This window comes from Gavialis gangeticus, unplaced genomic scaffold (genome assembly GCF_001723915.1).
Source record: "Gavialis gangeticus isolate Ggan-Ray unplaced genomic scaffold, GavGan_comp1, whole genome shotgun sequence".
Lineage (NCBI taxonomy): Eukaryota > Metazoa > Chordata > Crocodylia > Gavialidae > Gavialis > Gavialis gangeticus.
Window position 1 is genome coordinate 13,298,471 of NW_017728998.1, and position 8,592 is coordinate 13,307,062.

General features: G+C 40.5%; 1 long non-coding RNA gene across 1 annotated transcript in view; it reads right to left on the reverse strand.

The window, feature by feature from the left end:
• The window catches only part of LOC109289491, a 125,903-nt gene that overhangs the window by 116,935 nt on the left and 376 nt on the right, over nucleotides 1-8,592 (reverse strand). The gene's annotated exons all lie outside the window — the stretch shown is intronic.

Genomic DNA, 8,592 nt, shown 5'->3' on the forward strand with positions numbered 1-8,592 from the left:
AAGCTGGCGGAGGGAAGGTTTAAGCTGGACATCAGGAGGCGCTACTTCACGGTCAGGGCGGCTAGAGTCTGGAACCAGCTTCCAAGTGAGGTGGTGCAGGCTCCCACCCTGGGGGTTTTTAAGAGGAGGTTGGATGACCACCTTACTGGGGTCATTTGACCCCAGTGCTCTTCCTGCCATGGCAGGGGGTCAGACTAGATGATCTGCTCAGGCCCCTTCTGACCCTAGAAACTATGAAACTATAAGGGACTTTGTTCTTTTATTAAACAAAAAACAGTTGTCTTGATTTTGGGTTTCTGAAAAAAAAGGTACAGGTTGACTCTATCTATACAAAAGTTTTTGTGATTTGGTGAACAAATCAATTTTGTTTCAAAATTGAAACAAAACTACTACTTTTGAAGTCCAAGAACTTAATTGGTACAGCCATCTTGATTAAGATTTCCCATCAAATCATTTTCTGAACCATTTTCTTCTTTGATAAAATGTGATATTATTCTAAAAGGAAACAATTAAAAACTCAATTGAATTGTAACATACGGTTCACAAGCTATCCAAAACAGGTTTTTTTTATTTAGTCCTTTTGAATGCACAAAATGTAGGTTATTAAAAAACAAACCTAGAGCAATAGAATTAAATATAAAAAGGTATACCGTGGAAAACCATTTGGACATCAGCAATATAATGAACCAAGTCTCTGAAAATAAGCATGAAAGTTGCATCAGTAAAATTTCTGGAAACCTCTTCATCTTTAATTGAAGACCTTTGGTAATTTCTATTGAATTGGAAGGACTGTAAGCTGTAGCTCATAGTAAATAGTAAACATGGAAAGCCTTAGTTTAGGCTAACTAAACTGCCATCATTGGGCCCCTTTGATAGAACACATTGGTTGTAATTTTTTACTTGCCACCATCCTTATTGCTTGAGAAGCTGTGTCTTTATGAAAACAATACTTCTTTCCTTTAATGACTCTGGAAATGCCTTTGACCTGTACTTCAATGACCTGCATTTATGACTTTATTCAAAATTGAACTGCACTGTAATCCATCTATCAGAATTTTTTCATGATCAATTTTGCATTTGTGGAGGTCACTGATAAAGCTCCCTTATAACTGACCAGAATCAGACCCTTAATTTCTTTTCATTGAACTCAGCTGTAAGAATAATTATCTTGACTTCATTTTTGATTTCTAAGAGTTCAAGGAGTGGGAACGAAGCACAATTTTAGTTTGTTAGAAAGCAATAAAAGTGGCTCTGAAATTGTTTATTACCTCTAATGTTTACTTTAATGAACAAAAACTATATCATTTTTTCTTTTCAGCATGATCTTTGCCTGTAGCTTCCATAATTTGTTTCTTGGTTTGCTTTTGGAATTCAATAGAGCAATTGCTCTGATCCAACATCTACCTAAGTCAATTAAAAATAACACTCGTGTACTGGTAATTCATATACCCAATATCCTGACTCCTGGAATGGCCAAAACCAGATGTTTCAGAGATATGCAAGAAACCTATTAAACCCTAATAATGAAAGGCCGGTTCCTGACTTGGTATGATGCTTGAGATCTCTGGGTTCTTAATTCAAGAGCAATTATTATTTTAGTGACCTTCATTTTAATCAGATGATTATTTCAATTAGTCTGATTTGCAGCCAAAGCATCATCCATACCTCAGCCAAAATATAGCCAAATCAAACAAACAAACAAAAAAATTTTACTCTTTACCTTGTTTGCCCCATTAGAAATTAAAATATGTTTTAAAATATTCATTAGAAAATATTCAACAGAAATAAAACACCAAAAAAAAAAAAAATCATGAACTTTCAACCTTTAGAATTCTCCTTAGTTTTAATTTGGTTATGTTGGCATTACAGTATGTAACATTATCAATTCCTGGTGTCTTTGTTAAATGTCAATTTTGGTGTCTAACTGGGAAATTTATTAAGATTCAAAGGGCAGGTAGATATCTAATTCCAGTTGAAACTCACAGACAGCTGGGTGCCTAAGTTCCACGTGTGCCTCTGAAACCCTCTCACTTACTGTTGTTTTTAAACTATAGAATAAAATACACAGTTATATGTTGTGAAGCAAAATAGTGAGAAACTTATTTGAGCAGTATAATGACTTTTGAATTCTTGTTTTTTCTAAGTGTTTGTGAATAGATTCAGGCTAGGTAAAGACATTGCACATAAAGCAGTATAAGTGATTGGAAACCGGTCTAAACCTTTAACAGAACAGAAGCTCAGTAGACATAGACCAGCTTCAAAATGGCAGAACACGGTCTAAGTTAGACCTGGATGGTCATAGTATTAGACTTAATTGGTTTAGGTTAGAATAGTATATCAAAATTCTTTCCCAGATCTCAGAGGGAATCATATTAGTTTGGTGTCCTGTTTCCTACCTGTCTGGCCAAGCAAGGGAGGGTGGGGGGAGCACTGCCTTGGGCCCCAAGTCCACACAGCACAGGAGAGGGACCTGTGCAGCAGGGGGCTATGTCCCCCATCCTTTTCCTCCAGCCCACCCTACCCACCTGACATCCACATGGCTCTGAGTTATGATTCCTAGCTGAGGCTGTCCACTGGGTGAGCAGTGGGGGTGGGATGGGGGGTGGAAAACGCAGGCCTGTGCTGCATATGCCCTCCCAACTGTGCAGGCTTAGGGAGAGGAAGGAGAATGGAGCTTCCCACCATGTGGGCCTCCCTCTCCTGACAGCTTCAGCCAGGAGCCATGGCTCAGAGCTGTGTGCAGTCAACATCTCTGAAAACTTGGGGCAGGGAAGGGGAAGTGGACCTCCTGCACTGTGCAGTGCCCTTTGGCCAGCAAGCTGGGAGGGGCCCATGCAGCGGGGTTGCCGCTCGCCCCCCACCTTCCAGTGCTCAGTTCCCAGCAGAGCAGATTGCCACATAGGCCTTCCCTGGCTTGGATCTGGCAGGGCTGGGGTCATGAGGCTGAAGGCTCTATTCCTCTCCCCGTTCCAGCCACTACTGACAAGTGACAGCTGGTAGCGGGGTGTAGCCGATTCCCCACTGGCCAGTCAGGGGTGGCCAGCTGTTCAGCTGGGCTCAGCATTTTCTTCCAGCCTGCTCCAGGGCCCCAACTGGCTAGTAGCCTCTATGCTCTCCCCATCCCCTTGCGGCCCCCCCCCCCCCAAGGGTTAATATGAGTTCTGTTTGTTCCCAAACTAACCTAGGGTACTTATAAAAAGCCATGAATGTTAAGAAGGCTAATGGCATACTGTGCTGCATTGGTAGATATATTGCCAGTAGGTCAAGGGAAGCGATTATGTCCCTCTATTCAGCCCTGGTGAGGCCACAGCTGGAGTACCGTGTTCAGTTTTGGGCCTCCATTACAGAAAGGATGTGGACAAACTAGAGAGAGTCCAGGAGAGGGCAACAAGAATGGTTCATGGGCTGGGGCACATGACATCTGAGGAGAGGCTGAGGGAACTGGGCTCATTTAGTCTAGAGAAGACTGAGGAGGTATTTAATTGCAGCCTTCAACTCCCTGAAGGGGCAGATGACAGAACAAGGAGCAACAGTCTCAAGCTGCAGCAAGGGAAGTTTATGTTAGATATTAGGTACAAATCTCTTACCAGGAGGGTAGTAAAACACTGGAACAGGTTATCCAGGGAGGTGGTGGAAGGTCCATCCTTGGAGGTTTTCAAGACCTAGCTGGACAAAGCTTTGGTTGGGATGATCTAGTTGGACGATGGTCCTACTTTGAGCAGGGGGGTGGACTAGATGACCTCCTGAGGTCCCTTCCAACCCTCATTTTCCATGTTAATATGAATCTGCAGCAGGATTTTTGAGCCTCTGTACCTAGCCTCAGCGTATACTAAATGTAGTAACGTGCCCAATGTCATTAGGCACAAAAGCAAGGTTTTTTTCTGATCTCTTTCATTTGACCAACTCTATAGTGCACTTTTTGCCCCAAAGTTTGTCCAACATCTCTCCAAACCAGAGGCATAACAAGGCAGCTGGGCACCCAGGGAAGTGGGACTCAGGGGAGCAGCAGTGACTTCTGGCTGCTGTTGTGCTGCCATCGTGATCACACTGCTGTAGTGGCAGATGCTAGTTTTGCTCCTCTATTTCCTGCTTCAGTTCAGCACCCAGGCTTGCCATCTTGATTGCCCCACCTAGTAACACTACTGTTCTCAAGTAAATAGTGGGTCCAATAAAAATGGCCTCATAAGACCCTTGCTTCTCACATATTTCTTTGACCGTAACAGCTACAGAACCCCAACCCTATTAGGCATAGGAAACATTGCAGCTCTGTTTTTCAGGTTACACCAGAACTAGAAAACATTGTAAAGCAAATTTTCCTCGTATTTTAAACATTAGATTTTTGTGGGTGTATGAAGTTCCTTAAAACTACTTGTTTGGCCAAGGCAAACGTGTTATGTTCGCATCCTGAACTTTTTTTGTTCCCATAATTTTATATTTATTACCGGGGGATTAAAAACAACACTGTAGGTACATTTGTGGATGTTATAAACCACCTGAATACAAGGAGGAACACTGACAAACTTAACTAGAGTGGCATGAATAGCACTGCTCTAATAAGATCTTTAAAGGAAAGAAAGGCAGTGATGCCAATAAAGTGCTCATGATAATATCTAATTGAAAAGGGTTTGTGGATTGAAGTTAAGGAGAGGACTGGCTTAAGTGATTCACTCTGAATTTCTAAACACAAAGGGTGCAGCAAAAAGCAATTACAGTAATATCAACTCAACAAGAGAGAAAAGCAAAAAGAGTGCATTTGAAAGCAAGATTTCAGGCCTCATTCTGCTCGCTCATCTCATCGGGGCAAATAGGGAATTTAACTTCGGTAGGCAAGACTGATTCGGGTCGTTTGAGAATATTATTTGCTTTTCCTTCCTACGGGGTCAAGCAAGGTCTTCTCTTGTCCAGAAATTGTTCTTTAATATTCTTCTAAATTAGTGGGATGTTCAGACATCTAAACAAGGGACAAAAGCATCCATTCCATTTATCCATAGCCATGTGACCAAGCCATCACCTTTCATAAGCATCTATCACTACTGATCTGGCCACTGTGCCCCAGCTCAACAGGTGGACTATATGATGTCAGTGCCCTTTCCAGCCATACATTTTTCTGATAATAGATACATTTATTTCAAAACCCATTGAAATTACCGAGGGGAAAAAAACCCCAACAAAATGATTTGGCTTTAGATCAGCCGATAAGAGGTCCTGAAAGCCGTAGGACCAGTTACTCATTAAATGCTATGGAAGGCCAATTCCTAGGAAAAAACCGAATTTGAGCTTTGGCATCACAATTCATTTCAAGCCTACAGCATCTTTACTATTTCAGTCTCACAACTCCCAAGTAAATATTTGTGATGGTGGTTTTATGATGTAAATGAGAGCTTAAAGAAATAGTGCTAGTCTTCACTCTCTTACTGTCAAAAAATTTTCCCTCATCTAGGAGAAATGCCCATTGGTTGCATTCTAAAATATCACCAAAAGGTATTGGAGTGCTATTTCAAGAGACTTTTCACAACAGTGCTATTTGGCTCATGGAAGCATTTCATGTAGTGCAAAAATGTATTACCAGGGATATTTTGTTATGGGACATCTCTTTGGGAATATTCTCTCTCATTACTATCCACCAGAGCTGGCAAAATTTGTTTGTGCGAGTTTTCTAGCTTAATTCTAAAGACCCCTGAGACTCAAGTAATTCAGATAATCTGTAGAAAAACAAGCAAATTTGGGGGCAATTCCCTGAATTACTAAAACATCCTGAGACTTAGCCATCACAAATGTATTTATGGAAAAGTTATAATACTCTTTCATTTTATAGCCTGATGTTCAGATTAGGCTATTAGGCAGGGCCTTGCTTCTTCTTACTTATTAGGGTTACCTGGCATAAAACTAGTGATTTTGGTTTAATACTGAATTTAGCAAGTATGAGTGAATGAAAAGTCAGGCTCTGGTATTTCATAAAATAAATCTCAGTGGTATGACTTGCAAGAACTGTGCCAGACAGGTCAAGCTGTTTTGCATTGCTTATGTGGTACATAGTAGCCTAATCTTAACTGTTCAACATTTGACAGCTATTTTGTATTATCAGAACAGTGCAAAACATTAGAGACTTGCCAGTGAATTTGATTTTCATTGCTGCTATTGAACAGAGTCAGAGTCAATGGAACAGGACTGACAGAACCAGAGGTGTGATATATTAACTTAGCAATGAGCTATCAGATATGGACAATCAATGAGAAGTTCTTCGGAAAAAGAAATCTTTAGGCACATAATTGCATGCTTAATCTGGGAACACTTACCTCAGTTGCATATGCCAGATGGGTAATTATGCACCCAAATACCTACATATGATGCTCTTTTGCACAATTACTTGCATAATCACAGTCATTGCACACCTAAAATATTTGAGAATCTGGCAATGGAAGTCTCCCTGGATAATAGAAATTAACTCACTTAAAATTACTTCACTCTAAAATAATGCCACATGTCACGGCACTGGGCTATGCTAATTATCAGTTGTATTCCTTCCTGTTACATTGGATGGAGCAGGAAAGCAAAGACAACCTTTGCTGGATTCCTGCCCCCACCCTGGCCAGGTAATTGTTGTGGGTGTGCAAGAACCTTCCAACTGCTGCAAGATACTTTGCCATGCATCTCACTTAACTGTTATGATTAAATTAAGAATCTTCCACCACTGGTTTGTGTGTAATTTAGATATGGCTCAGGGGGCTTTCTTTAAGATAAATTGCTTCACATTTATGCCTATTAGGAAGCTGACCACAAACAAATACAAGGACCATCGTCTGCTTAAAGCAATGAAAGAAGACTGATCGCTTAATTAGTTTTAAATAAAAACTATGACATGCCCAATGGTCAGGCTTGCTAGAAAGATGCTGTCATCTCTTTTTACACCAAATACAGCATTTAAGGTGCACAGTGTCACAAAAGCTACTTACAAAATCGTGTTTTAATTCTGACCATAAATAAAATTCAAGTTACTCAGATCTCCTAATTCTGCTGAGAGCTACTCATCCAAAGTTCATACACCTTTGATTCTGGGGGTGGCTAATCCCTGGAATGATATGCCAGGCTGGACTGCTTTATTGTAGGCATAGCTACCGAAGGATCAAGCCATAACCCCAGCCATCACTTCTGGTCAAAACACAGGGGGGTAACATTTGAGCCTTGGAAGGTCAAATTTCCTGGCTTTCTGGCTACTTTGAGCTTTGACTGGGGTTCATGACCTCAGCCCCTATTTAATGAGGCTGAAAATAAATATTTCTCATTTTTAAATTTTCCACTGATAATGATTGGATTTATAAATAAATAAATAATAAAGCAAGCAAAGTTTCACTGGCTTGGCATCCTGTTTCCTTCTTCCCTTTGCACTAGACTAGCTGAAGAAACACATTAGCGTGTTTAAACATTGCCCTTCCCAAATGAGAGGTAAGAAAAGTGCATAAAACCAGATATGAGATGATAATACCATGAGACTGGTCAGTGACTTGACTGGCAATGGTTTATCTTTTGTAAGACAATGTTGGCGAATAAAAATATTCCTATTCAAGTTTAAGGAGCAATGAAACAGTTAAATAGAGGGTTAAATCTTACCCACAGCCCCTTAAAGATTTGAAAATATCCAGATCCCCACCTCTGCTGGCTTCCTGATGGAATCTGATGTGAAAATGCCATAAAACTTGTCAAGAGTCATCAACCCAGTTTTACAAACAAGTGGCATCCAGGTGAAAGTCTTAACTTTTGAAGGCTAGCCCAAACTGGACTCTAGTTTCAGCTGTGCTGGAGGACTCACACCACTTTCACTAACAGGAGGGCCCTAATTCTTTTTATTTTATGCTGTATTATAATATCTCTTGAAAGACATAGAAATGCAACCTCTGCTAGGTGCTAACAAGTGATGCATGAATGCTGTAAAGCTAGCATTGGTAAAGCCTGATAACATTGCACAGTCCTTTGTAATGTGCGCATAAGAAACAGAGACAGATTTTCTGAGGTACTTAGGCACCTAACAATTCACACAGTGGGATTTCCAGAAGTTTTTAGGTACCAAAAAACTTAAGAGACCAGGTCAATGGTTCCTATAGATAGAAATAGTCTATGACAATATGCAGGTCAGCATAGGCTCCGACAAATGCAAGTGCTCTCCTATTGCAAATCTCCTCCGTTCCCAGAAATAAGTCAGCTTCCATGCACTTCTCACAGTAAAATGAGATACACAGCACTTTTAAGTGTTCAATGCACTCGCTGTCTGTGCTCAGTGTTCATTGAATATGTTTCTAGAGCTCAGCCAGTCATGAATAATGATGAGCAACCCTGGCCTTTGACTTGAGTTAGCACAGCAGTGTTTGACCAGTCCAGTTACAGGTCCTGCCATCCCTTCAGTTTATCTTCTACCGAGTGTTGAAAGAGCCCACTCTGAGGTTTCCATTGTATTGCTTCTCTTTCATATCCAGGTGAGCACTAGATCCTCATTATGAGATACATGCACATTAACTCTAAACTTAACGTTTGTTTGGTAAATCTGCTGATATGGTAACACACCAATTTTTTTTTTTTTTTTTTTTTTTTTTTTTTTTT